This window comes from Hyla sarda, chromosome 1 (assembly GCF_029499605.1).
Source record: "Hyla sarda isolate aHylSar1 chromosome 1, aHylSar1.hap1, whole genome shotgun sequence".
In the NCBI taxonomy this organism is placed as follows: Eukaryota; Metazoa; Chordata; class Amphibia; order Anura; family Hylidae; genus Hyla; species Hyla sarda.
The window spans coordinates 259,134,734-259,162,594 of record NC_079189.1 but is presented as its reverse complement, the minus strand read 5'-3'; the positions used below and the strand labels follow the sequence as shown (position 1 = coordinate 259,162,594).

General features: G+C 50.2%; 15 pseudogenes; all 15 read right to left on the bottom strand.

Moving 5' to 3' along the window:
- Positions 1–141: 141 nt before the first annotated feature.
- LOC130352068 (5S ribosomal RNA) lies at positions 142–261 on the bottom strand (annotated as a pseudogene).
- An 890-nt stretch (positions 262–1,151) lies between these two features.
- Positions 1,152–1,271, bottom strand: LOC130335412 (5S ribosomal RNA; annotated as a pseudogene).
- A 664-nt stretch (positions 1,272–1,935) lies between these two features.
- LOC130352629 (5S ribosomal RNA) lies at positions 1,936–2,055 on the bottom strand (annotated as a pseudogene).
- Positions 2,056–2,339: 284 nt separating this feature from the next.
- LOC130352352 (5S ribosomal RNA) lies at positions 2,340–2,459 on the bottom strand (annotated as a pseudogene).
- A 1,673-nt stretch (positions 2,460–4,132) lies between these two features.
- LOC130328932 (5S ribosomal RNA) lies at positions 4,133–4,252 on the bottom strand (annotated as a pseudogene).
- Positions 4,253–4,719: 467 nt separating this feature from the next.
- LOC130320238 (5S ribosomal RNA) lies at positions 4,720–4,839 on the bottom strand (annotated as a pseudogene).
- A 474-nt stretch (positions 4,840–5,313) lies between these two features.
- On the bottom strand, positions 5,314–5,433 carry LOC130318392 (5S ribosomal RNA; annotated as a pseudogene).
- A 1,267-nt stretch (positions 5,434–6,700) lies between these two features.
- Positions 6,701–6,820, bottom strand: LOC130351023 (5S ribosomal RNA; annotated as a pseudogene).
- A 3,246-nt stretch (positions 6,821–10,066) lies between these two features.
- LOC130328346 (5S ribosomal RNA) lies at positions 10,067–10,186 on the bottom strand (annotated as a pseudogene).
- A 267-nt stretch (positions 10,187–10,453) lies between these two features.
- On the bottom strand, positions 10,454–10,573 carry LOC130326345 (5S ribosomal RNA; annotated as a pseudogene).
- Positions 10,574–14,067: 3,494 nt separating this feature from the next.
- LOC130331805 (5S ribosomal RNA) lies at positions 14,068–14,187 on the bottom strand (annotated as a pseudogene).
- An 876-nt stretch (positions 14,188–15,063) lies between these two features.
- On the bottom strand, positions 15,064–15,183 carry LOC130353123 (5S ribosomal RNA; annotated as a pseudogene).
- A 2,687-nt stretch (positions 15,184–17,870) lies between these two features.
- LOC130331793 (5S ribosomal RNA) lies at positions 17,871–17,990 on the bottom strand (annotated as a pseudogene).
- Positions 17,991–20,044: 2,054 nt separating this feature from the next.
- On the bottom strand, positions 20,045–20,164 carry LOC130352261 (5S ribosomal RNA; annotated as a pseudogene).
- Positions 20,165–20,838: 674 nt separating this feature from the next.
- On the bottom strand, positions 20,839–20,958 carry LOC130352552 (5S ribosomal RNA; annotated as a pseudogene).
- Positions 20,959–27,861: the final 6,903 nt, after the last annotated feature.

Below are 27,861 nucleotides of genomic sequence, written 5' to 3'. Positions count from 1 at the left end.
TGGGCAGCAGTCTGCGATCTGACGAGAACAGGCGCATTAAGCTTAGGATGGCCGTAGACATCTTCACACCCTGTATACTGTGGATTTAAGCATCAATAAATCCTTTTCGGAATCGGAGCAGAAGGCGGCAACGGAGCAAAATGTCAACGACACCTGGGATTCCCAGTCAGTCTCCCATGCTGGTACTTACCGGGCCCTAAGCTGGGTAGCAGTCTGCAATCTGACGAGAGCAGGCGCGTTCAGCTTAGGATGGCCGTTGACAGCTTCTCGTCCTTTATACTGTGCATTTAAGCATCAATAAATCCTTTTCGGAATCGGAACGGAAGGCGGCAACAGAGCAAAATGTCAACGGCAGCCAGGATTCCCAGCCAGTGTCCCATGCCGGTACTTACCGGGCCCCAAGATCTGTACCAGTCTGCGATCTGACGAGAGCAGGCACGTTCAGCTTAGGATGGCCGTTGACAGCTTCACACCCTGTATATTGTGCATTTAAGCATCGATAAATCCTTTTCCGAATCGGAGCGTAAGGCGGCAACAGATTAAAATGTCAACTGCACCCGGGATTCCCAGCCAGTCTCCCATGCTGGTACTTACCAGGCCCTAAGCTGGGTAGCAGTCTGCGATCTGACAAGAACAGGCACATTCAGCTTAAGATGGCCGTAGACTTCTTCTCACTGTGTATACTGTGGATTTAAGCATCAATAAAACCTTTTCGGAATCGGAGCGGAAGGCGGCAACAGAGCAAAATGTCAACAATACTTGGGATTCCCAGCCAGGCTCCCATGCTGGTACTTACCGGGCCCTAAGCTGGGTAGCAGTCTGTGATCTGCCGAGAGCAGGCGCGTTCAGCTTAGGATGGCCGTTGACAGCTTCTCGCCCTTTATACTGTGCATTTAAGCATCAATAAATCCTTTTCGGAATCGGAACGGAAGGCGGCAACAGAGCAAAATGTCAACGGCAGCCGGGATTCCCAGCCAGTGTTCCATGCCGGTACTTACCGGGCCCTAAGATCTGTACCAGTCTGCGATCTGACGAGAGCAGGCGCGTTAAGCTTAGGATGCCCGTCGACAGCTTCACACCTTGTATACTGTGGGTTTAAGCATCAATAAATTATTTTCGGAATCGGAGCGGAAGGCAGCAATAGAGCAAAATGTCAACGGCACCCGGGATTCCCAGCCAGTCTCCCATGCCAGTACTTACCAGGCCCTAAGCTGGGTAGCAGTTTGCGATCTGACGAGAGCAGGCGCGTTCAGCTAAGAATGGCCATTGACAACTTTATGCCTTGTATACTGTGGATTTAAGCATCAATAAATATTTTTTTTAATCGGAGAGGAAGGCGGCAACAGAGCAAAATGTCAATAGCACCTTGGATTGCCAGCCAGTCTCCCATGCCCGTACTTGCCGGGCAGCAGTCTGCGATCTGACAAGAACAGGCGCATTCAGCTTAGGATAGCCGTAGACGGCTTCACACCCTGTATACTGTGGATTTAAGCATCAATAAATCCTTTTCGGAATCGGAGAGGAAGGCGGCAACAGAGCAAAATGTCAATAGCACCTTGGATTGCCAACAAGTCTCCCATGCCCGTACTTGCCGGGCAGCAGTCTGCGATCTGACAAGAACAGGCACATTCAGCTTAGGATAGCCGTAGACGGCTTCACACCCTGTATACTGTGGATTTAAGCATCAATAAATCCTTTTCGGAATCGGAGCGGAAGGCGGCTACAGAGCAAAATGTCAACAACACCTGGGATTCCCAGCCAGTCTCCCATGCTGGTACTTACCGGGCCCTAAGCTTGTTAGCAGTCTGCGATCTGACGAGAGCATGCGCGTTCAGCTTAGGATGGCCGTTGACGGCTTCATGCCCTTTATACTGTGCATTTAAGCATCAATAAATCCTTTTCCGAATCGGAGCGGAAGGCGGCAACAGATTAAAATGTCAACTGCACCCGGGATTCCCAGCCAGTCTCCCATGCTGGTACTTACCGGGCCCTAAGCTGGGTAGCAGTCTGCGATCTGACGAGAGCAGGCGCGTTCAGCTTAGGATGGCCGTTGACAGCTTCACACTTTGTATACTGTGCATTTAAGCATCAATAAATCCTTTTCGGAATCGGAACGGAAGGCGGCAACAGAGCAAAATGTCAACGGCAGCCGGGATTCCCAGCCAGTGTCCCATGACGGTACTTACCGGGCCCTAAGATCTGTATCAGTCTGCAATCTGACGAGAGCAGGCGCGTTAAGCTTAGGATGGCCGTCGACAGCTTCATACCTTGTATACTGTGGGTTTAAGCATCAATAAATTATTTTCGGAATCGGAGCGGAAGGCAGCAATAGAGCAAAAAGTCAACGGCACCCGGGATTCCCAGCCAGTCTCCCATGCCAGTACTTACCGGGCCCTAAGCTGGGTAGCAGTCTGCGATCTGACGAGAGCAGGCGCGTTCAGCTTAGGATGGCCATTGACATCTTCACGCCTTGTATACTGTGGATTTAAGCATCAATAAATATTTTTTTTAATCGGAGAGGAAGGCGGCAACAGAGCAAAATGTCAATAGCACCTTGGATTGCCAGCAAGTCTCCCATGCCCGTACTTGCCGGGCAGGAGTCTGCGATCTGACAAGAACAGGCGCATTCAGCTTAGGATAGCCGTAGACGGCTTCACACCCTGTATACTGTGGATTTAAGCATCAATAAATCCATTTCGGAATCGGAGCAAACTGTCTACAGAGCTACAAAGCTAAATGCCAACAACACCTGAGATTCCCAGCCAGTCTCCCATGCTGGTACTTGCCAGGCCCTAAGCTGGGTAGCAGTCTGCAATCTGACGAGAGAAGGCGTGTTCAGCTTAGGATGGCCGTTGACAGCTTCACGCCCTTTATACTGTGCATTTAAGCATCAATAAATCCTTTTCCGAATCGGAGCAGAAGGCGGCAACAGATTAAAATGTCAACTGCACCCGGGATTCCCAGCCAGTCTCCCATGCTGGAACTTACAAGGCCCTAAGCTGGGTAGCAGTCTGCGATCTGACGAGAGCAGGCACGTTCAGCTTAGGATGGCCATTGACAGCTTCATGCTTTTTATACTGTGCATTTAAGCATCAATAAATCCTTTTCGGAATCGGAGAGGAAGGCGGCAACAGAGCAAAATGGCAATAGCACCTTGGATTGCCAGCCAGTCTCCCATGCTGGTACTTACCAGGCCCTAAGCTGGGTAGCAGTCTGCGATCTGACGAGAGCAGGCGCGTTCAGCTTAGGATGGCCGTTGACAGCTTCCCACTTTGTATACTGTGGATTTAAGCATCAATAAATCCTTTTCGGAATCGGAGCGGAAGGCGGCAACAGAGCAAAATGTCAACGACACCTGGGATTCCCAGCCAGTCTCCCATGCTGGTACTTACCGGGCCCTAAGCTGGGTAGCAGTCTGTGATCTGACAAGAGCAGGCGCGTTCAGCTTAGGATGGCCGTTGACAGCTTTTTGCCCTTTATACTGTGCCTTTAAGCATCAATAAATCCTTTTCGGAATCGGAACGGAAGGCGGCAACAGAGCAAAATGTCAACGGCAGCCGGGATTCCCAGCCAGTCTCCCATGCCGGTACTTACCGGGCCCTAAGATCTGTACCAGTCTGCGATCTGACGAGAGCAGGCGCGTTAAGCTTAGGATGGCCGTTTACAGCTTCACACTTTGTATACTGTGGATTTAAGCATCAATAAATAATTTTCGGAATCGGAGCAGAAACAGAGCAACATGTCAGCTGCACCCGGGATTCCCAGCCAGTCTCCCATGCTGGTACTTACCAGGCCCAAAGCTGGGTAGCAGTCTTCGCTCTGACGAGAGCAGGCGCGTTCAGCTTAGGACGGCCGTTGACATCTTCTTGCCTTGTATACTGTGCATTTAAGCATCAATAAATCCTTTTCGGAATCGGAGTGGAAGGCGGCAACAGAGCAAAATGGCAATAGCACCTGGGATTGCCAGCCAGTCTCCCATGCCCGTACTTGCCGGGCAGCAGTCTGCGATCTGACAAGAACAGGCACATTCAGCTTAGGATAGCCGTAGATGGCTTCACACCCTGTATACTGTGGATTTAAGCATCAATAAATTATTTTCCGAATCGGAGCGGAAGGCGGCAACAGATTAAAATGTCAACTGCACCCGGGATTCCCAGCCAGTCTCCCATGCTGGTACTTACTAGGCCCTAAGCTGGTTAGCAGTCTGCGATCTGACGAGAGCAGGCGCGTTCAGCTTAGGATGGCCGTTGACAGCTTCACACTTTGTATACTGTGGATTTAAGCATCAATAAATAATTTTCGGAATCGGAGCAGAAACAGAGCAAAATGTCAACTGCACTCGGGATTCCCAGCCAGTCTCCCATGCTGTTACTTACCAGGCCCGAAGTTGGGTAGCAGTCTGCGATCTGACGAGAGCAGGCACGTTCAGCTTAGGATGGCCATTGACAGCTTCATGCTTTTTATACTGTGCATTTAAGCATCAATAAATCCTTTTCGGAATCGGAGAGGAAGGCGGCAACAGAGCAAAATGGCAATAGCACCTTGGATTGCCAGCCAGTCTCCCATGCCCGTACTTGCCGGGCAGCAGTCTGCGATCTGACAAGAACAGGCACATTCAGCTTAGGATAGCCGTAGACGGCTTCACACCCTGTATACTGTGGATTTAAGCATCAATAAATCCTTTTCGGAATCGGAGCGGAAGGCGGCTACAGAGCAAAATGTCAACAACACCTGGGATTCCCAGCCAGTCTCCCATGCTGGTACTTACCGGGCCCTAAGCTGGGTAGCAGTCTGCGATCTGACGAGAGCAGGCGCGTTCAGCTTAGGATGGCCGTTGACAGCTTCACACCCTGTATATTGTGCATTTAAGCATCGATAAATCCTTTTCCGAATCGGAGCGGAAGGCGGCAACAGATTAAAATGTCAACTGCACCCGGGATTCCCAGCCAGTCTCCCATGCTGGTACTTACCAGGCCCTAAGCTGGGTAGCAGTCTGCGATCTGACAAGAACAGGCACATTCAGCTTAGGATGGCCGTAGACATCTTCTCACCGTGTATACTGTGGATTTAAGCATCAATAAAACCTTTTCGGAATCGGAGCGGAAGGCGGCAACAGAGCAAAATGTCAATAGCACCTGGGATTGCCAGCCAGTCTCCCATGCCCGTACTTGCCGGGCAGCAGTCTGCGAACTGACAAGAACAGGCACATTCAGCTTAGGATAGCCGTAGATGGCTTCACACCCTGTATACTGTGGATTTAAGCATCATTAAATCCTTCTCCGAATCGGAGCGGAAGGCGGCAACAGATTAAAATGTCAACTGCTCCCGGGATTCCCAGCCAGTCTCCCATGCTGGTACTTACCAGGCCCTAAGCTGGTTAGCAGTCTGCGATCTGACGAGAGCAGGCGCGTTCAGCTTAGGATGGCCGTTGACAGCTTCACACTTTGTATACTGTGGATTTAAGCATCAATAAATAATTTTCGGAATCGGAGCAGAAACAGAGCAAAATGTCAACTGCACTCGGGATTCCCAGCCAGTCTCCCATGCTGTTACTTACCAGGCCCGAAGTTGGGTAGCAGTCTGCGATCTGACAAGAACAGGCGCATTCATCTTAGGATGGCCGTAGACATCTTCACACCCTGTATACTGTGGATTTAAGCATCAATAAATCCTTTTCGGAATCGGAGCGGAAGGCGGCAACAGAGCAAACTGTCAACGACACCTGGGATTCCCAGCCAGTCTCCCATGCTGTTACTTACCGGGCCCTAAGCTGGGTAGCAGTCTGCGATCTGACGAGAGCAGGCGCGTTCAGCTTAGGATGGCCGTTGACAGCTTCTCGCCCTTTCTACTGTGCATTTAAGCATCAATAAATCCTTTTCGGAATCGGAACGGAAGGCGGCAACAGAGCAAAATGTCAACGGCAGCCGGGCATTCCCAGCCAGTGTCCCATGCCGGTACTTACCGGGCCCTAAGATCTGTACCAGTCTGCGATCTGACGAGAGCAGGCGCGTTAAGCTTAGGATGGCCGTCGACAGCTTCACACCTTGTATACTGTGGATTTAAGCATCAATAAATTATTTTCGGAATTCGAGCAATAGAGCAAAATGTCAATGGCAACCGGGATTCCCAGCCAGTCTCCCATGCCAGTACTTACCGGGCCCTAAGCTGGGTAGCAGTCTGCGATCTGACGAGAGCAGGCGCGTTCAGCTTAGGGTGGCCATTGACAGCTTCATGCTTTTTATACTGTGCATTTAAGCATCAATAAATCCTTTTCGGAATCAGAACGGAAGGCGGCAACAGAGCAAAATGTCAACTGCACCCGGGATTCCCAGCCAGTCTCCCATGCCGGTACTTACTGGGCCCTAAGCTGGGTAGCAGTCTGCGATCTGACGAGAGCAGGCGCGTTCAGCTTAGGATGGCCGTTGACATCTTCATGCCTTGTATATTGTGGATTTAAGCATCAATAAATATTTTTATTAATCGGAGAGGAAGGCGGCAACAGAGCAAAATGTCAATGGCACCTTGGATTGCCAGCCAGTCTCCCATGCCGGTAACTGCCGGGCAGCAGTCTGCGATCTGAGGAGAGCAGGCACGTTCAGGCTTAGGATGGCCGTTGACAGCTTCACACCCTGTATATTGTAGATTTAAGCATCAATAAATCCTTTTTCGAATCGGAGCGGAAGGCGGCAACAGATTAAAATGTCAACTGCACCCGGGATTCCCAGCCAGTCTCCCATGCTGGTACTTACCAGGCCCTAAGCTGGGTAGCAGTCTGCGATCTGACGAGAGCAGGCGCGTTCAGCTTAGGATGGCCGTTGACAGCTTCCCACTTTGTATACTGTGGATTTAAGCATCAATAAATCCTTTTCGGAATCGGAGCGGAAGGCGGCAACAGAGCAAAATGTCAACGACACCTGGGATTCCCAGCCAGTCTCCCATGCTGGTACTTACCGGGCCCTAAGCTGGGTAGCAGTCTGTGATCTGACAAGAGCAGGCGCGTTCAGCTTAGGATGGCCGTTGACAGCTTTTTGCCCTTTATACTGTGCCTTTAAGCATCAATAAATCCTTTTCGGAATCGGAACGGAAGGCGGCAACAGAGCAAAATGTCAACGGCAGCCGGGATTCCCAGCCAGTCTCCCATGCCGGTACTTACCGGGCCCTAAGATCTGTACCAGTCTGCGATCTGACGAGAGCAGGCGCGTTAAGCTTAGGATGGCCGTTTACAGCTTCACACTTTGTATACTGTGGATTTAAGCATCAATAAATAATTTTCGGAATCGGAGCAGAAACAGAGCAACATGTCAGCTGCACCCGGGATTCCAAGCCAGTCTCCCATGCTGGTACTTACCAGGCCCAAAGCTGGGTAGCAGTCTTCGCTCTGACGAGAGCAGGCGCGTTCAGCTTAGGACGGCCGTTGACATCTTCTTGCCTTGTATACTGTGCATTTAAGCATCAATAAATCCTTTTCGGAATCGGAGTGGAAGGCGGCAACAGAGCAAAATGGCAATAGCACCTGGGATTGCCAGCCAGTCTCCCATGCCCGTACTTGCCGGGCAGCAGTCTGCGATCTGACAAGAACAGGCACATTCAGCTTAGGATAGCCGTAGATGGCTTCACACCCTGTATACTGTGGATTTAAGCATCAATAAATTATTTTCCGAATCGGAGCGGAAGGCGGCAACAGATTAAAATGTCAACTGCACCCGGGATTCCCAGCCAGTCTCCCATGCTGGTTCTTACTAGGCCCTAAGCTGGTTAGCAGTCTGCGATCTGACGAGAGCAGGCGCGTTCAGCTTAGGATGGCCGTTGACAGCTTCACACTTTGTATACTGTGGATTTAAGCATCAATAAATAATTTTCGGAATCGGAGCAGAAACAGAGCAAAATGTCAACTGCACTCGGGATTCCCAGCCAGTCTCCCATGCTGTTACTTACCAGGCCCGAAGTTGGGTAGCAGTCTGCGATCTGACGAGAACAGGCGCATTCATCTTAGGATGGCCGTTGACAGCTTCACACTTTGTATACTGTGGATTTAAGCATCAATAAATCCTTTTCGGAATCGGAGCGGAAGGCGGCAACAGAGCAAAATGTCAACGGCAGCCGGGATTCCCAGCCAGTCTCCCATGCTGGTACTTACCGGGCCCTAAGCTGGGTAGCAGTCTGTGATCTGACGAGAGCAGGCGCGTTCAGCTTAGGACGGTCGTTGACAGCTTTTTGCCCTTTATACTGTGCATTTAAGCATCAATAAATCCTTTTCGGAATCGGAACGGAAGGCGGCAACAGAGCAAAATGTCAACGGCAGCCGGGATTCCCAGCCAGTCTCCCATGCCGGTACTTACCGGGCCCTAAGATCTGTACCAGTCTGCGATCTGACGAGAGCAGGCGCGTTAAGCTTAGGATGGCCATCGACAGCTTCACACCTTGTATACTGTGGATTTAAGCATCAATAAATTCTTTTCGGAATCGGAGCGGAAGGCAGCAATAGAGCAAAATGTCAACGGCACCCGGGATTCCCAGCCAGTCTCCCATGCCAGTACTTACCGGGCCCTAAGCTGGGTAGCAGTCTGTGATCTGACGAGAGCAGGCAAGTTCAGCTTAGGATGGCCATTGACAGCTTCATGCTTTTTATACTGTGCATTTAAGCATCAATAAATCCTTTTCGGAATCGGAGAGAAAGGCGGCAACAGAGCAAAATGTCAGGAGCACCTTGGATTTCCAGCCAGTCTCCCATGCCCGTACTTGCCGGGCAGCAGTCTGCGATCTGACAAGAACAGGCACATTCAGCTTAGGATAGCCGTAGACGGCTTCACACCCTGTATACTGTGGATTTAAGCATCAATAAATCCTTTTCGGAATCGGAGCGGAAGGCGGCTACAGAGCAAAATGTCAACAACACCTGGGATTCCCAGCCAGTCTCCCATGCTGGTACTTACCGGGCCCTAAGCTGGGTAGCAGTCTGCGATCTGACGAGAGCAGGCGCGTTAAGCTTACGATGGCCGTTGACAGTGTCATGCCCTTTATACTGTGCATTTAAGCATCAATAAATCCTTTTCCGAATCGGAGCGGAAGGCGGCAACAGAGCAAAATGTCAACTGCACCCGGGATTCCCAGCCAGTCTCCCATGCCGGTACTTACTGGGCCCTAAGCTGGGTAGCAGTCTGCGATCTGACGAGAGCAGGAGCGTTCAGCTTAGGATGTCCGTTGACTTCTTTACACCTTGTATATTGTGGATTTAAGCATCAATAAATATTTTTATTAATCGGAGAAGAAGGCGGCAACAGAGCAAAATGTCAATGGCACCTTGGATTGCCAGCCAGTCTCCCATGCCGGTATCTGCCGGGCAGCAGTCTGCGATCTGAGGAGAGCAGGCACGTTCAGGCTTAGGATGGCCGTTGACAGCTTCACACCCTGTATATTGTGGATTTAAGCATCAATAGATCCTTTTCCGAATCGGAGCGGAAGGCGGCAACAGATTAAAATATCAACTGCACCCGGGATTTCCAGCCAGTCTCCCATGCTGGTACTTACCAGGCCCTAAGCTAGGTAGCAGTCTGCGATCTGACGAGAGCAGGCGCGTTCAGCTTAGGATGGCCGTTGACAGCTTCGCACTTTGTATACTGTGGATTTAAGCATCAATAAATAATTTTCGGAATCGGAGCAGAAACAGAGCAAGATGTCAGCTGCACCCGGGATTCCCAGCCAGTCTCCCATGCAGGTACTTACCATGCCCAAAGCTGGGTAGCAGTCTTCGATCTGACGAGAGCAGGCGCGTTCAGCTTAGGACGGCCGTTGACATCTTCTCGCCTTGTATACTGTGCATTTAAGCATCAATAAATCCTTTTCGGAATCGGAGAGGAAGGCGGCAACAGAGCAAAATGGCAATAGCACCTGGGATTGACAGCCAGTCTCCCATGCCCGTACTTGCCGGGCAGCAGTCTGCGATCTGACAAGAACAGGCACATTCAGCTTAGGATAGCCGTAGATTGCTTCACACCCTGTATACTGTGGATTTAAGCATCAATAAATCCTTTTCCGAATCGGAGCGGAAGGCGGCAACAGATTAAAATGTCAACTGCACCCGGGATTCCCAGCCAGTCTCCCATGCTGGTACTTACCAGGCCCTAAGCTGGTTAGCAGTCTGTGATCTGACGAGAGCAGGCGCGTTCAGCTTAGGATGGCCGTTGACAGCTTCACACTTTGTATACTGTGGATTTAAGCATCAATAAATAATTTTCGGAATCGGAGCAGAAACAGAGCAAAATGTCAACTGCACTCGGGATTCCCAGCCAGTCTCCCATGCTGTTACTTACCGGGCCCGAAGCTGGGTAGCAGTCTGCTATCTGACGAGAACAGGCGCATTCATCTTAGGATGGCCGTAGACATCTTCACACCCTGTATACTGTGGATTTAAGCATCAATAAATTATTTTCGGAATTCGAGCTATAGAGCAAATTGTCAATGGCAACCGGGATTCCCAGCCAGTCTCCCATGCCAGTACTTACCGGGCCCTAAGCTGGGTAGCAGTCTGCGATCTGACGAGAGCAGGCGCGTTCAGCTTAGGATGGCCATTGACAGCTTAATGCTTTTTATACTGTGCATTTAAGCATCAATAAATCCTTTTCGGAATCGAAACGGAAGGCGGCAACAGAGCAAAACGTCAACTGCACCCGGGATTCCCAGCCAGTCTCCCATGCCGGTACTTACTTGGCCCTAAGCTGCGTAGCAATCTGCGATCTGACAAGAGCAGGCGCTTTCAGCTTAGAATGGCCGTTGACATCTTCACGCCTTGTATACTGTGGATTTAAGCATCAATAAATATTTTTTTTAATCGGAGAGGAAGGCGGCAACAGAGCAAAATGTCAATAGCACCTTGGATTGCCAGCCAGTCTCCCATGCCCGTACTTGCCGTCAGCAGTCTGCGATCTGACAAGAACAGGCACATTCAGCTTAGGATAGCCGTAGACGGCTTCACACGCTGTATACTGTGGATTTAAGCATCAATAAATCCTTTTCGGAATCGGAGCGGAAGGTGGCTACAGAGCAAAATGTCAACAACACCTGGGATTTCCAGCCAGTCTCCCATGCTGGTACTTACCGGGCCCTAAGCTGGGTAGCAGTCTGCGATCTGACGAGAGCAGGCGCGTTCAGCTTAGGATGGCCGTTGACTTCTTCACGCCTTGTATACTGTGGATTTAAGCATCAATAAATATTTTTTTTAATCGGAGAGGAAGGCGGCAACAGAGCAAAATGTCAATAGCACCTTGGATTGCCAGCCAGTCTCCCATGCCTGTACTTGCCGGGCAGCAGTCTGCGATCTGACAAGAACAGGCGCATTTAGCTTAGGATAGCCGTAGACGGCTTCACACCCTGTATACTGTGGATTTAAGCATCAATAAATCCTTTTCGAAATCGGAGCAAAATGTCTACAGAGCTACAGAGCAAAATGTCAACAACACCTGAGATTCCCAGCCAGTCTCCCATGCTGGTACTTACCGGGCCCTAAGCTGGGTAGCAGTTTGCGATCTGACGAGAGCAGGCGCGTTCAGCTTAGGATGGCCGATGACAGCTTTACGCACTTTATACTGTGCATTTAAGCATCAATAAATCCTTTTCCGAATCGGAGCAGAAGTCGGCAACAGATTAAAATGTCAACTGCACCCGGGATTCCCAGCCAATCTCCCATGCTGGTACTTACCAGGCCCTAAGCTGGGTAGCAGTCTGCGATCTGACGAGAGCAGGCGCGTTCAGCTTAGGATGGCCGTTGACAGCTTCACACTTTGTATACTGTGGATTTAAGCATCAATAAATAATTTTCGGAATCGGAGCAGAAACAGAGTAAAATGTCAACTGCACCCGGGATTCCCAGCCAGTCTCCCATGCTGGTATTTACCAGGCCCGAAGCTGGGTAGCAGTCTGCGATCTGACGAGAACAGGCGCATTCAGCTTAGGATGGCCGTAGACCGCTTCACACTCTGTATACTGTGGATTTAAGCATAAATAAATCCTTTTCGGAATCGGAGCAGAAGGCGGCAACAGAGCAAAATGTCAACGGCAGCCGGGATTCCCAGCCAGTGTCCCATGCCGGTACTTACCGGGCCCTAAGATCTGTACCAGTCTGCGATCTGACGAGAGCAGGCGCGTTAAGCTTAGGATGGCCGTCGACAGCTTCACACCTTGTATACTGTGGATTTAAGCATCAATAATTCTTTTCGGAATTCGAGCAATAGAGCAAAATGTCAACGGCAACCGGGATTCCCAGCCAGTCTCCCATGCCAGTACTTACCGGGCCCTAAGCTGGGTAGCAGTCTGCACTCTGACGAAAGCAGGCCCTTTCAGCTTAGGATGGCCATTGACAGCTTCATGCTTTTTATACTGTGCATTTAAGCATCAATAAATCCTTTTCGGAATCGGAACGGAAGGCGGCAACAGAGCAAAATGTCAACTGCACCCGGGATTCCCAGCCAGTCTCCCATGCCGGTACTTACTGGGCCCTAAGCTGGGTAGCAGTCTGCGATCTGATGAGAGCAGGCGCGTTCAGCTTAGGATGGCCGTTGACATTTTCACGCCTTGTATATTGTGGATTTAAGCATCAATAAATATTTTTATTAATCGGAGAGGAAGGCGGCAACAGAGCAAAATGTCAATGGCACCTTGGTTTGCCAGCCAGTCTCTCATGCCGGTAACTGCCGGGCAGCAGTCTGCGATCTGAGGAGAGCAAGCACGTTCAGGCTTAGGATGGCCGTTGACAGCTTCACACCCTGTATATTGTGGATTTAAGCATCAATAAATCCTTTTCCGAATCGGAGCGGAAGGCGGCAACAGATTAAAATGTCAACTGCACACGGGATTCCCAGCCAGTCTCCCATGCTGGTACTTACCAGGCCCTAAGCTGGGTAACAGTCTGCGATCTGACGAGAGCAGGCGCGTTCAGCTTAGGATGGCCGTTGACAGCTTCACACTTTGTATACTGTGGATTTAAGCATCAATAAATAATTTTCGGAATCGGAGCAGAAACAGAGCAAAATGTAAACTGCACCCGGGATTCCCAGCCAGTCTCCCATGCTGGTACTTACCAGGCCCGAAGCTGGGTAGCAGTCTGCGATCTGACGAGAACAGGCGCATTCAGCTTAGGATGGCCGTAGACATCTTCACACCCTGTATACTGTGGATACTGTGGATACTGTGGATACTGTGGATACTGTGGATTCTGTGGATTTAAGCATCAATAAATCCTTTTCCGAATCGGAGCGGAAGGCGGCAACAGAGCAAAATGTCAACGACACCTGGGATTCCCAGCCAGTCTCCCATGCTGGTACTTACCGCGCCCTAAGCTGGGTAGCAGTCTGCGATCTGACGAGAGCAGGCGCGTTCAGCTTAGGATGGCCGTTGACAGCTTTTTGCTTGTTATACTGTGCATTTAAGCATCAATAAATCCTTTTCGGAATCGGAACGGAAGGCGGCAACAGAGCAAAATGTCAACGGCAGCCGGGATTCCCAGCCAGTCTCCCATGCCGGTACTTACCGGGCACTAAGATCTGTACCAGTCTGCGATCTGACGAGAGCAGGCGCGTTAAGCTTAGGATGGCCGTCGACAGCTTCACACCTTGTATACTGTGGATTTAAGCATCAATAAATTCTTTTCGGAATCGGAGCAGAAGGCAGCAATAGAGAAAATTGTCAACGGCAGCCGGGATTCCCAGCCAGTCTCCCATGCCAGTACTTACCGGGCCCTAAGCTGGGTAGCAGTCTGCGATCTGACGAGAGCAGGCGCGTTCTGCTTAGGATGGCCATTGACAGCTTCCTGCTTTTTATACTTTGCATTTAAGCATCAATAAATCCTTTTCGGAATCTGAGAGGAAGGCGGCAACAGAGCAAAATGTCAATAGCACCTTGGATTGCCAGCCAGTCTCCCATGCCCGTACTTGCCGGGCAGCAGTCTGCGATCTGACAAGAACAGGCACATTCAGCTTAGGATAGCCGTAGACGGCTTCACACCCAGTATACTGTGGATTTAAGCATCAATAAATCCTTTTCGGAATCGGAGCGGAAGGCGGCTACAGAGCAAAATGTCAACAACACCTGGGATTCCCAGCCAGTCTCCCATGCTGGTACTTACCGGGCCCTAAGCTGGGTAGCAGTCTGCGATCTGACGAGAGCAGGCGCGTTCAGCTTAGGATGGCCATTGACAGCTTCACGCCCTTTATACTGTGCATTTAAGCATCAATAAATCCTTTTCCGAATCAGAGCAGAAGGCGGCAACAGAGCAAAATGTCAACTGCACCCGGGATTCCCAGCCAGTCTCCCATGCCGGTACTTACTGGGCCCTAGGCTGGGTAGCAGTCTGCGATCTGACGAGGGTAGGCGTGTTCAGCTTAGGATGGCCGTTGACATCTTTACGCTTTGTATATTGTGGATTTAAGCATCAATAAATATTTTTATTAATCAGAGAAGAAGGCGGCAACAGAGCAAAATGTCAATGGCACCTTGGATTGCCAGCCAGTCTCCCATGCCGGTATCTGCCATCTGAGGAGAGCAGGCACGTTCAGGCTTAGGATGGCCGTTGACAGCTTCACACCCTGTATATTGTGGATTTAAGCATCAATAAATCCTTTACCGAATTGGAGCAGAAGGCGGCAACAGATTAAAATGTCAACTGCACCCGGGATTCCCAGCCAGTCTCCCATGCTGATACTTACCAGGCCCGAAGCTGGGAAGCAGTCTGCGATCTGACGAGAACAGGCGCATTCAGCTTAGGATGGCCGTTGAAAGCTTCACTCCCTTTATACTGTGCATTTAAGCATCAATAAATCCTTTTCCGAATCGGAGTGGAAAGCGGCAACAGATTAAAATGTCAACTGCACCCGGGATTCCCAGCCAGTCTCCCATGCTGGTACTTACCAGGCCCTAAGCTGGGTAGCAGTCTGCGATCTGACGAGAGCAGGCGCGTTCTGCTTAGGATGGCCGTTGACAGCTTCACACTTTGTATACTGTGCATTTAAGCATCAATAAATCCTTTTCGGAATCGGAAACGGAACCGGAACGGAAGGCGGCAACAGAGCAAAATGTCAACGGCAGCCGGGATTCCCAGCCAGTGTCCCATGCCAGTACTTACCGGGCCCTAAGCTGGTTAGCAGTCTGCGATCTGATGAGAGCAGGCGCGTTCAGCTTAGGATGGCCATTGACAGCTTCATGCTTTTTATACTGTGCATTTAAGCATCAATAAATCCTTTTCGGAATCGGAACAGAAGGCGGCAACAGAGCAAAATGTCAACTGCACCCGGGATTCCCAGCCAGTCTCCCATGCTGGTACTTACCAGGCCCGAAGCTGGGTAGCAGTCTGCGATCTGACGAGAACAGGCGCATTCAGCTTAGGATGGCCGTAGACATCTTCACACCCTGTATACTGTGGATTTAAGCATCAATAAATCCTTTTCCGAATCGGAGCAGAAGTCGGCAACAGATTAAAATGTCAACTGCACCCGGGATTCCCAGCCAATCTCCCATGCTGGTACTTACCAGGCCCTAAGCTGGGTAGCAGTCTGCGATCTGACGAGAGCAGGCGCGTTCAGCTTAGGATGGCCGTTGACAGCTTCACACTTTGTATACTGTGGATTTAAGCATCAATAAATAATTTTCGGAATCGGAGCAGAAAAAGAGTAAAATGTCAACTGCACCCGGGATTCCCAGCCAGTCTCCCATGCTGGTATTTACCAGGCCCGAAGCTGGGTAGCAGTCTGCGATCTGACGAGAACAAGCGCATTCAGCTTAGGATGGCCGTAGACCGCTTCACACTCTGTATACTGTGGATTTAAGCATAAATAAATCCTTTTCGGAATCGGAGCTGAAGGCGGCAATAGAGCAAAATGTCAACGGCAGCCGGGATTCCCAGCCAGTGTCCCATGCCGGTACTTACCGGGCCCTAAGATCTGTACCAGTCTGCGATCTGACGAGAGCAGGCGCGTTAAGCTTAGGATGGCCGTCGACAGCTTCACACCTTGTATACTGTGGATTTAAGCATCAATAATTCTTTTCGGAATTCGAGCAATAGAGCAAAATGTCAATGGCAACCGGGATTCCCAGCCAGTCTCCCATGCCAGTACTTACCGGGCCCTAAGCTGGGTAGCAGTCTGCACTCTGACGAAAGCAGGCCCTTTCAGCTTAGGATGGCCATTGACAGCTTCATGCTTTTTATACTGTGCATTTAAGCATCAATAAATCCTTTTCGGAATCGGAACGGAAGGCGGCAACAGAGCAAAATGTCAACTGCACCCGGGATTCCCAGCCAGTCTCCCATGCTGGTACTTACTGGGCCCTAAGCTGGGTAGCAGTCTGCGATCTGATGAGAGCAGGCGCGTTCAGCTTAGGATGGCCGTTGACATTTTCACGCCTTGTATATTGTGGATTTAAGCATCAATAAATATTTTTATTAATCGGAGAGGAAGGCGGCAACAGAGCAAAATGTCAATGGCACCTTGGTTTGCCAGCCAGTCTCCCATGCCGGTAACTGCCGGGCAGCAGTCTGCGATCTGAGGAGAGCAAGCACGTTCAGGCTTAGGATGGCCGTTGACAGCTTCACACCCTGTATATTGTGGATTTAAGCATCAATAAATCCTTTTCCGAATCGGAGCGGAAGGCGGCAACAGATTAAAATGTCAACTGCACACGGGATTCCCAGCCAGTCTCCCATGCTGGTACTTACCAGGCCCTAAGCTGGGTAAAAATCTGCGATCTGACGAGAGCAGGCGCGTTCAGCTTAGGATGGCCGTTGACAGCTTCACACTTTGTATACTGTGGATTTAAGCATCAATAAATAATTTTCGGAATCGGAGCAGAAACAGAGCAAAATGTAAACTGCACCCGGGATTCCCAGCCAGTCTCCCATGCTGGTACTTACCAGGCCCGAAGCTTGGTAGCAGTCTGCGATCTGACGAGAACAGGCGCATTCAGCTTAGGATGGCCGTAGACATCTTCACACCCTGTATACTGTGGATACTGTGGATACTGTGGATTCTGTGGATTTAAGCATCAATAAATCCTTTTCCGAATCGGAGCGGAAGGCGGCAACAGAGCAAAATGTCAACGACACCTGGGATTCCCAGCCAGTCTCCCATGCTGGTACTTACCGCGCCCTAAGCTGGGTAGCAGTCTGCGATCTGACGAGAGCAGGCGCGTTCAGCTTAGGATGGCCGTTGACAGCTTTTTGCTTGTTATACTGTGCATTTAAGCATCAATAAATCCTTTTCGGAATCGGAACGGAAGGCGGCAACAGAGCAAAATGTCAACGGCAGCCGGGATTCCCAGCCAGTCTCCCATGCCGGTACTTACCGGGCACTAAGATCTGTACCAGTCTGCGATCTGACGAGAGCAGGCGCGTTAAGCTTAGGATGGCCGTCGACAGCTTCACACCTTGTATACTGTGGATTTAAGCATCAATAAATTCTTTTCGGAATCGGAGCGGAAGGCAGCAATAGAGAGAATTGTCAACGGCAGCCGGGATTCCCAGCCAGTCTCCCATGCCAGTACTTACCGGGCCCTAAGCTGGGTAGCAGTCTGCGATCTGACGAGAGCAGGCGCGTTCTGCTTAGGATGGCCATTGACAGCTTTCTGCTTTTTATACTTTGCATTTAAGCATCAATAAATCCTTTTCGGAATCTGAGAGGAAGGCGGCAACAGAGCAAAATGTCAATAGCACCTTGGATTGCCAGCCAGTCTCCCATGCCCGTACTTGCCGGGCAGCAGTCTGCGATCTGACAAGAACAGGCACATTCAGCTTAGGATAGCCGTAGACGGCTTCACACCCAGTATACTGTGGATTTAAGCATCAATAAATCCTTTTCGGAATCGGAGCGGAAGGCGGCTACAGAGCAAAATGTCAACAACACCTGGGATTCCCAGCCAGTCTCCCATGCTGGTACTTACCGGGCCCTAAGCTGGGTAGCAGTCTGCGATCTGACGAGAGCAGGCGCGTTCAGCTTAGGATGGCCATTGACAGCTTCACGCCCTTTATACTGTGCATTTAAGCATCAATAAATCCTTTTCCGAATCAGAGCAGAAGGCGGCAACAGAGCAAAATGTCAACTGCACCCGGGATTCCCAGCCAGTCTCCCATGCCGGTACTTACTGGGCCCTAGGCTGGGTAGCAGTCTGCGATCTGACGAGGGCAGGCGTGTTCAGCTTAGGATGGCCGTTGACATCTTTACGCTTTGTATATTGTGGATTTAAGCATCAATAAATATTTTTATTAATCAGAGAAGAAGGCGGCAACAGAGCAAAATGTCAATGGCACCTTGGATTGCCAGCCAGTCTCCCATGCCGGTATCTGCCATCTGAGGAGAGCAGGCACGTTCAGGCTTAGGATGGCCATTGACAGCTTCACACCCTGTATATTGTGGATTTAAGCATCAATAAATCCTTTACCGAATTGGAGCAGAAGGCGGCAACAGATTAAAATGTCAACTGCACCCGGGATTCCCAGCCAGTCTCCCATGCTGATACTTACCAGGCCCGAAGCTGGGAAGCAGTCTGCGATCTGACGAGAACAGGCGCATTCAGCTTAGGATGGCCGTAGACATCTTCACACCCTGTATACTGTGGATTTAAGCATCAATAAAACCTTTTCGGAATTGGAGCGGAAGGCGGCAACAGAGCAAAATGTCAACGACACTTGGGATTCCCAGACAGTCTCCCATGCTGGTACCTACCAGGCCCGAAGCTGGGTAGCGGTCTGCGATCTGACGAGAGGAGGCGCGTTCAGTTTAGGATGGCCGTTGACAGCTTCAAACTTTGTATACTGTGCATTTAAGCATCAATAAATCCTTTTCGGAATCCGAACGGAAGGCGGCAACAGAGCAAAATGTCAACGGCAGCCGTTATTCCCAGACAGTGTCCCATGCCGGTACTTACCGGGCCCTAAGATCTGTACCAGTCTGCGATCTGACGAGAGCAGGCGCGTTAAGCTTAGGATGACCGTCGACAGCTTCACACCTTGTATACTGTGGATTTAAGCATCAATAAATTATTTTCGGAATCGGAGCGGAAGGCAGCAATAGAGCAAAATGTCAACGGCAAGCGGGATTCCCAGCCAGTTTCCCATGCCGGTACTTACTGGGCCCTAAGCTGGGTAGCAGTCTGCAATCTGACGAGAGCAGGCGCGTTCAGCTTAGGATGGCCATTGACAGCTTCATGATTTTTATACTGTGCATTTAAGCATCAATAAATCCTTTTCGGAATCGGAACAGAAGGCGGCAACAGAGCAAAATGCCAACTGCACCTGAGATTCCCAGCCAGTCTCCCATGCCGGTACTTACTGGGCCCTAAGCTGGGTAGCAGTCTGCAATCTGACGAGAGCAGGCGCGTTCAGCTTAGGATGGCCGTTGACATCTTCTTGCCTTGTATATTGTGGATTTAAGCATCAATAAATATTTTTAATAATCGGATAGGAAGGCGGCAACATAGCAAAATGTCAATGGCACCTTGGATTGCCAGCCAGTCTCCCATGCCCGTACTTGCCGGGCAGCAGTCTGCGATCTGACAAGAACAGGCGCATTCAGCTTAGGATAGCCGTTGACAGCTTCACACCCTGTATATTGTGGATTTAAGCATCAATAAATCCTTTTCCGAATCGGAGCGGAAGGCGGCAACAGATTAAAATGGCAACTGCACCCGGGATTCCAGCCAGTCTCCCATGCTGGTACTTACCAGGCCCTGAGCTGGGTAGCAGTCTGCAATCTGACGAGAGCAGGCGCGTTCAGCCTAGGATGGCTGTTGACAGCTTCACACTTTGTATACTGTGGATTTAAGCATCAATAAATAATTTTCGGAATCGGAGCAGAAACAGAGCAAAATGACAACTGCACCCGGGATTCCCAGCCAGTCTCCCATGCTGGTTCTTACCAGGCCTAAGCTGGGTAGCAGTCTGCGATCTGACGAGAACAAGCACATTCAGCTTAGGATGGCCGTAGACATCTTCACACCCTGTATACTGTGGATTTAAGCATCAATAAATCCTTTTCGGAACGGAGCGGAAGGCGGCAACAGAGCAAAATGTCAACGACACCTGGGATTCCCAGTCAGTCTCCCATGCTGGTACTTACCGGGCCCTAAGCTGGGTAGCAGTCTGCGATCTGACAAGAGCAGGCGCATTCAGCTTAGGATGGCCGTTGACAGCTTCTCGCCCTTTATACTGTGCATTTAAGCATCAATAAATCCTTTTCGGAATCGGAACGGAAGGCGGCAACAGAGCAAAATGTCAACGGCAGCCAGGATTCCCAGCCAGTGTCCCATGCCGGTACGTACCGGGCCCTAAGATCTGTACCAGTCTGCGATCTGACGAGAGCAGGCGCGTTCAGCTTAGGATGGCCATTGACAGCTTCATGCTTTTTATACTGTGCATTTAAGCTTCAATAAATCCTTTTCGGAATCGGAACGGAAGGCGGCAACAGAGCAAAATGTCAACTGCACCCGGGATTCCCAGCCAGTCTCCCATTCCGGTACTTACTGGGCCCTAAGCTGCGTAGCAGTCTGCGATCTGACGAGAATAGGCGCGTTCAACTTAGGATGGCCGTTGACTTCTTCACGCCTTGTATACTGTGGATTTAAGCATCAATAAATATATTTTTTAATCGGAGAGGAAGGCGGCAACAGAGCAAAATGTCAATAGCACCTTGGATTGCCAGCCAGTCTCCCATGCCTGTACTTTCCGGGCAGCAGTCTGCGATCTGACAAGAACAGGCGCATTCAGCATAGGATAGCCGTAGACGGCTTCACGCCCTGTATACTGTGGATTTAAGCATCAATAAATCCTTTTCGAAATCGGAGCAAAATGTCTACAGAGCTACATGTCAACAACACCTGAGACTCCCAGCCAGTCTCCCATGCTGGTACTTACCGGGCCCTAAGCTGGGTAGCAGTCTGCGATCTGACGAGAGCAGGTGCGTTCAGCTTAGGATGGCCATTGACAGCTTCACGCCCTTTATACTGTGCATTTAAGCATCAATAAATCCTTTTCGGAATCGGAACGGAAGGCGGCAACAGAGCAAAATGTCAACGGCAGCCGAGATTCCCAGCCAGTGTCCCATGCCGGTACTTACCGGGCCCTAAGATCTGTACCAGTCTGCGATCTGACGAGAGCAGGCGTGTTAAGCTTAGGATGGCTGTTGACAGCTTCACTCCTTGTATACTGTGGATGTAAGCATCAATAAATTATTTTCGGAATCGGAGCGGAAGGCAGCAATAGAGCAAAATGTCAACGGCACCCGGGATTCCCAGCCAGTCTCCCATGCCAGTAATTACCGGGCCCTAAGCTGGGTAGCAGTCTGCGATCTGACGAGAGCAGGCGCGTTTAGCTTAGGATGGCCATTGACAGCTTCAAGCTTTTTATACTGTGCATTTAAGCAACAATAAATCCTTTTCGGAATCGGAGAGGAAGGCGGCAACAGAGCAAAATGTCAATAGCACCTTGGATTGCCAGCCAGTCTCCCATGCCCGTACTTGCCGGGCAGCAGTCTGCGATCTGACAAGAACAAGCACATTAAGCTTAGGATAGCCGTAGACGGCTTCACACCCTGTATACTGTGGATTTAAGCATCAATAAATCCTTTTAGGAATCGGAGCGGAAGGCGGCTACAGAGCAAAATGTCAACTGCACCCGGGATTCCCAGCCAGTCTCCCATGCCGGTACTTACTGGGCCCTAAGCTGCGTAGCAGTCTGCGATCTGACGAGAATAGGCGCGTTCAACTTAGGATGGCCGTTGACATCTTCACGCCTTGTATACTGTGGATTTAAGCATCAATAAATATTTTTTTTAATCGGAGAGGAAGGCGGCAACAGAGCAAAATGTCAATAGCACCTTGGATTGCCAGCCAGTCTCCCATGCCTGTACTTGCCGGGCAGCAGTCTGCGATCTGACAAGAACAGGCGCATTCAGCTTAGGATAGCCATAGACGGCTTCACACCCTGTATACTGTGGATTTAAGCATCAATAAATCCTTTTCGAAATCGGAGCAAAATGTCTACAGAGCTACATGTCAACAACACCTGAGACTCCCAGCCAGTCTCCCATGCTGATACTTACCGGGCCCTAAGCTGGGTAGCAGTCTGCAATCTGACGAGAGCAGGTGCGATCAGCTTAGGATGGCCGTTGACAGCTTCACGCCCTTTATACTGTGCATTTAAGCATCAATAAATCCTTTTCGGAATCGGAACGGAAGGCGGCAACAGAGCAAAATGTCAACGGCAGCCGAGATTCCCAGCCAGTGTCCCATGCCGGTACTTACCGGGCCCTAAGATCTGTACAAGTCTGCGATCTGACGAGAGCAGGCGTGTTAAGCTTAGGATGGCTGTTGACAGCTTCACACCTTGTATACTGTGGATTTAAGCATCAATAAATTATTTTCGGAATCGGAGCGGAAGGCAGCAATAGAGCAAAATGTCAACGGCACTCGGGATTCCCAGCCAGTCTCCCATGCCAGTACTTACCGGGCCCTAAACTGGGTAGCAGTCTGCGATCTGACGAGAGCAGGCGCGTTTAGTTTAGGATGGCCATTGACAGCTTCATGCTTTTTATACTGTGCATTTAAGCATCAATAAATCCTTTTCGGAATCGGAGAGGAAGGCGGCAACAGAGCAAAATGTCAACTGCACCCGGGATTCCCAGCCAGTCTCCCATGCCGGTACTTAATGGGCCCTAAGCTGCGTAGCAGTCTGCGATCTGACGAGAATAGGCGCGTTCAACTTAGGATGGCCGTTGACATCTTCACGCCTTGTATACTGTGGATTTAAGCATCAATAAATATTTTTTTTAATCGGAGAGGAAGGCGGCAACAGAGCAAAATGTCAATAGCACCTTGGATTGCCAGCCAGTCTCCCATGCCTGTACTTGACGGGCAGCAGTCTGCGATCTGACAAGAACAGGCGCATTCAGCTTAGGATAGCCATAGACGGCTTCACACCCTGTATACTGTGGATTTAAGCATCAATAAATCCTTTTCGAAATCGGAGCAAAATGTCTACAGAGCTACATGTCAACAACACCTGAGACTCCCAGCCAGTCTCCCATGCTGATACTTACCGGGCCCTAAGCTGGGTAGCAGTCTGCGATCTGACGAGAGCAGGTGCGTTCAGCTTAGGATGGCCGTTGACAGCTTCACACCCTTTATACTGTGCATTTAAGCATCAATAAATCCTTTTCGGAATCGGAGAGGAAGGCGGCAACAGAGCAAAATGTCAATGGCACCTTGGATTGCCAGCCAGTCTCCCATGCCGGTATCTGCCGGGCAGCAGTCTGCGATCTGAGGAGAGCAGGCATGTTCAGGCTTAGGATGGCCGTTGACCGCTTCACACCCTGTATATTGTGGATTTAAGCATCAATAAATCATTTTCCGAATCGGAGCGGAAGGCGGCAACAGATTAAAATGTCAACTGCACCCGGGATTCCCAGCCAGTCTCCCATGCTGGTACTTACCAGGCCCTAAGCTGGGTAGCAGTCTGCAATCTGACGTGAGCAGGCACGTTCAGCTTAGGATGGCCGTTGACAGCTTCACACTTTGTATACTGTGGATTTAAGCATCAATAAATAATTTTCGGAATCGGAACAGAAACAGAGCAAAATGTCAACTGCACCCGGGATTCCCAGCCAGTCTCGAATGCTGGTACTTACCAGGCCCGAAGCTGGGTAGCAGTCTGCGATCTGACGAGAACAGGCGCATTCAGCTTAGGATGGCCGTAGACATCTTCATACCCTGTATACTGTGGATTTAAGCATCAATAAATCCTTTTCGGAATCGGAATCGGAATCGGAATGGAAGGCGGCAACAGAGCAAAATGTCAACGGCATCCGGTTTTCCCAGCCAGTGTCCCATGCCGGTACTTACCGGGCCCTAAGATCTGTACCAGTCTGGATCTGACGAGAGCAGGCGCGTTAAGCTTAGGATGGCCGTCGACAGCTTCACACCTTGTATACTGTGGATTTAAGCATCAATAAATTATTTTCGGAATCGGAGCGGAAGGCAGCAATAGAGCAAAAAGTCGACGGCACCCGGGATTCCCAGCCAGTCTCCCATGCCAGTACTTACCGGGCCCTAAGCTGGGTAGCAGTCTGCGATCTGACGAGTGCAGGCGCGTTCAGTTTAGGATTGCCATTGACATCTTCACACCTTGTATACTATGGATTTAAGCATCAATAAATAATTTTTTTAATCGGAGAGGAAGGCGGCAACAGAGCAAAATGTCAATAGCACCTTGGATTGCCAGCCAGTCTCCCATGCCCGTACTTGCCGGGCAGCAGTCTGCGATCTGACAAGAACAGGCGCATTCAGTTTAGGAGAGCCGTAGACGGCTTCACACCCTGTATACTGTGGATTTAAGCATCAATAAATCCTTTTCGGAATCGGAGCAAAATGTCTACAGAGCTACAGAGCAAAATGTCAACAACACCTGAGATTCCCAGCCAGTCTCCCATGCTTGTATTTACCGGGCCCTAAGCTGGGTAGCAGTCTGCGATCTGACGAGAGCAGGCGCGTTCAGCATAGGATGGCCGTTGACAGCTTCACGCCCTTTATACTGTGCATTTAAGCATCAATAAATCCTTTTCGGAATCGGAGAGGAAGGCGGCAACAGAGCAAAATGTCAATAGCACCTTGGATTGCCAGCCAGTCTCCCATGTCTGTACTTGCCGGGCAGCAGTCTGCGATCTGACAAGAACAGGCACATTCAGCTTAGGATAGCCGTAGACGGCTTCACACCCTGTATACTGTGGATTTAAGCATCAATAAATCGTTTTCGGAATCGGAGCAGAAGGCGGCTACAGAGCAAAATGTCAACAACACCTTGGATTCCCAGCCAGTCTCCCATGCTGGTACTTACCGGGCCCTAAACTGGGAAGCAGTCTGCGATCTGACTAGAGCAGGCGCGTTCAGCTTAGGATGGCCATTGACAGCTTCACGCCCTTTATACTGTGCATTTAAGCATCAATAAATCCTTTTCGGAATCGGAACGGAAGGCGGCAAAAGAGCAAAATGTCAACGGCAGCCGGGATTCCCAGCCAGTGTCCCATGCTGATACTTACGAGGCCCTAAGCTGGGTATCAGTCTGCAATCTGACGAGAGCAGGCGCGTTCAGCTTAGGATGGCCGTTGACAGTTTCTTGCCCTTTATACTGTGCATTTAAGCATCAATAAATCCTTTTCGGAATCGGAACGGAAGGCGGCAAAAGAGCAAAATGTCAACGGCAGCCGGGATTCCCAGCCAGTGTCCCATGCCGGTACTTACCAGGCCCTAAGATCTGTACCAGTCTGCGATCTGACGAGAGCAGGCGCGTTAAGCTTAGGATGGCCGTCGACAGCTTCACACCTTGTATACTGAGGATTTAAGCATCAATAAATTATTTTCGGAATCGGAGCGGAAGGCAGCAATAGAGCAAAATGTAAACGGCAACCAGGATTCCCAGCCAGTGTCCCATGCCAATACTTACCGGGCCCTAAGCTGGGTAGCAGTCTGCGATCTGACGAGAGCAGGCACGTTCAGCTTAGGATGGCCATTGACAGCTTCATGATTTTTATACTGTGGATTTAAGCATCAATAAATCCTTTTCGGAATCGGAACGGAAGGCGGCAACAGAGCAAAATGTCAACTGCACCCGGGATTCCCAGCCAGTCTCCCATGCCGGTTCTTACTGGGCCCTAGGCTGGGTGGCGGTCTGCGAGCTGACGAGAGCAGGCGCGTTCAGCTTAGGATGGCCGTTCACATGTTCACGCCTTGTATATTGTGGATTTAAGCATCAATAAATATTTTTATTAATCGGAGAGGAAGGCGGCAACATAGCAAAATGTCAATGGCACCTTGGATTGCCAGCCAGTCTCCCATGCCGGTATCTGCCGGGCAGCAGTCTGCGATCTGAGGAAAGCAGACACGTTCAGCTTAGGATGGCCGTTGACAGCTTCACACCCTGTATATTGTGGATTTAAGCATCAATAAATCCTTTTCCGAATCGGAGCGGAAGGCGGCAACAGATTAAAATGTCAACTGCACCCGGGATTCCAGCCAGTCTCCCATGCTGGTACTTACCAGGCCCTAAGCTGGGTAGCAGTCTGCGATCTGACGAGAGCAGGCGCGTTCAGCTTAGGATGGCCGTTGACAGCTTCTCGCCCTTTATACTGTGCATTTAAGCATCAATAAATAATTTTCGGAATCGGAGCAGAAACAGAGCAAAATGTCAACTGCACCCGGTATTCCCAGCCAGTCTCCCATGCTGGTACTTACCAGGCCCGAAGCTGGGTAGCAGTCTGCGATCTTACAAGAGCAGGCGCGTTCAGCTTAGGATGGCCGTTGACAGCTTCTCGCCCTTTATACTGTGCATTTAAGCATCAATAAATCCTTTTCGGAATCGGAACGGAAGGCGGCAACAGAGCAAAATGTCAACGGCAGCCAGGATTCCCAGCCAGTGTCCCATGCCGGTACTTACCGGGCCCTAAGATCTGTACCAGTCTGCGATCTGACGAGAGCAGGCGCGTTCAGCTTAGGATGGCCATTGACAGCTTCATGCTTTTTATACTGTGCATTTAAGCATCAATAAATCCTTTTCGGAATCGGAACGGAAGGCGGCAACAGAGCAAAATGTCAACTGCACGCGGGATTCCCAGCCAGTCTCCCATGCCGGTACTTACTGGGCCCTAAGCTGCGTAGCAGTCTGCGATCTGACGAGAGCAGGCGCGTTCAGCTTAGGATGGCCATTGACATCTTCACACCTTGTATACTGTGGATTTAAGCATCAATAAATATTTTTTTTAATCGGAGAGGAAGGCGGCAACAGAGCAAAATGTCAATAGCACCTTGGATTGCCAGCCAGTCTTCCATGCCCGTACTTGCCGGGCAGCAGTCTGCGATCTGACAAGAACAGGCACATTCAGCTTAGGATAGCCGTAGACGGCTTCACACCCTGTATACTGTGGATACTGTGGATTTAAGCATCAATAAATCCTTTTCGGAATCGGAGCAAAGTGTCTACAGAGCTACAGAGCAAAATGTCAACAACACCTGATATTCCCAGCCAGTCTCCCATGCTGGTACTTACCGGGCCCCAAACTGGGAAGCAGTCTGCGATCTGACTAGAGCAGGCGCGTTCAGCTTAGGATGGCCATTGACAGCTACACGCCCTTTATACTGTGCATTTAAGCATTAATAAATCCTTTTCGGAATCAGAGAGGAAGGCGGCAACATAGCAAAATGTCAATAGCACCTTGGATTGCCAACAAGTCTCCCATGCCCGTACTTGCCGGGCAGCAGTCTGTGATCTGACAAGAACAGGCACATTCAGCTTAGAATAGCCGTAGACGGCTTCACACCCTGTATACTAAGGATTTAAGCATCAATAAATCCTTTTCGGAATCGGAGCGGAAGGCGGCTACAGAGCAAAATGTCAACAACACCTGGGATTCCCAGCCAATCTCCCATGCTGGTACTTACCGGGCCCTAAGCTGGGTAGCAGTCTGCGATCTGACGAGAGCAGGCGCGTTCAGTTTAGGATGGCCGTTGACTGCTTCATGCCCTTTATACTGTGCATTTAAGCATCAATAAATCCTTTTCCGAATCGGAGCGGAAGGCGGCAACAGATTAAAAAGTCAACTGCAACCGGGATTCCCAGCCAGTCTCCCATGCTGGTACTTACCAGGCCCTAAGCTGGGTATCAGTCTGCGATCTGACGACAGCAGGCACGTTCAGCTTAGGATGGCCGTTGACAGCTTCACACTTTGTATACTGTGCATTTAAGCATCAATAAATCCTTTTCGGAATCGGAACGGAACAGAAGGCGGCACCAGAGCAAAATGTCAACTGCACCCGGGATTCCCAGCCAGTCTCCCATGCCGG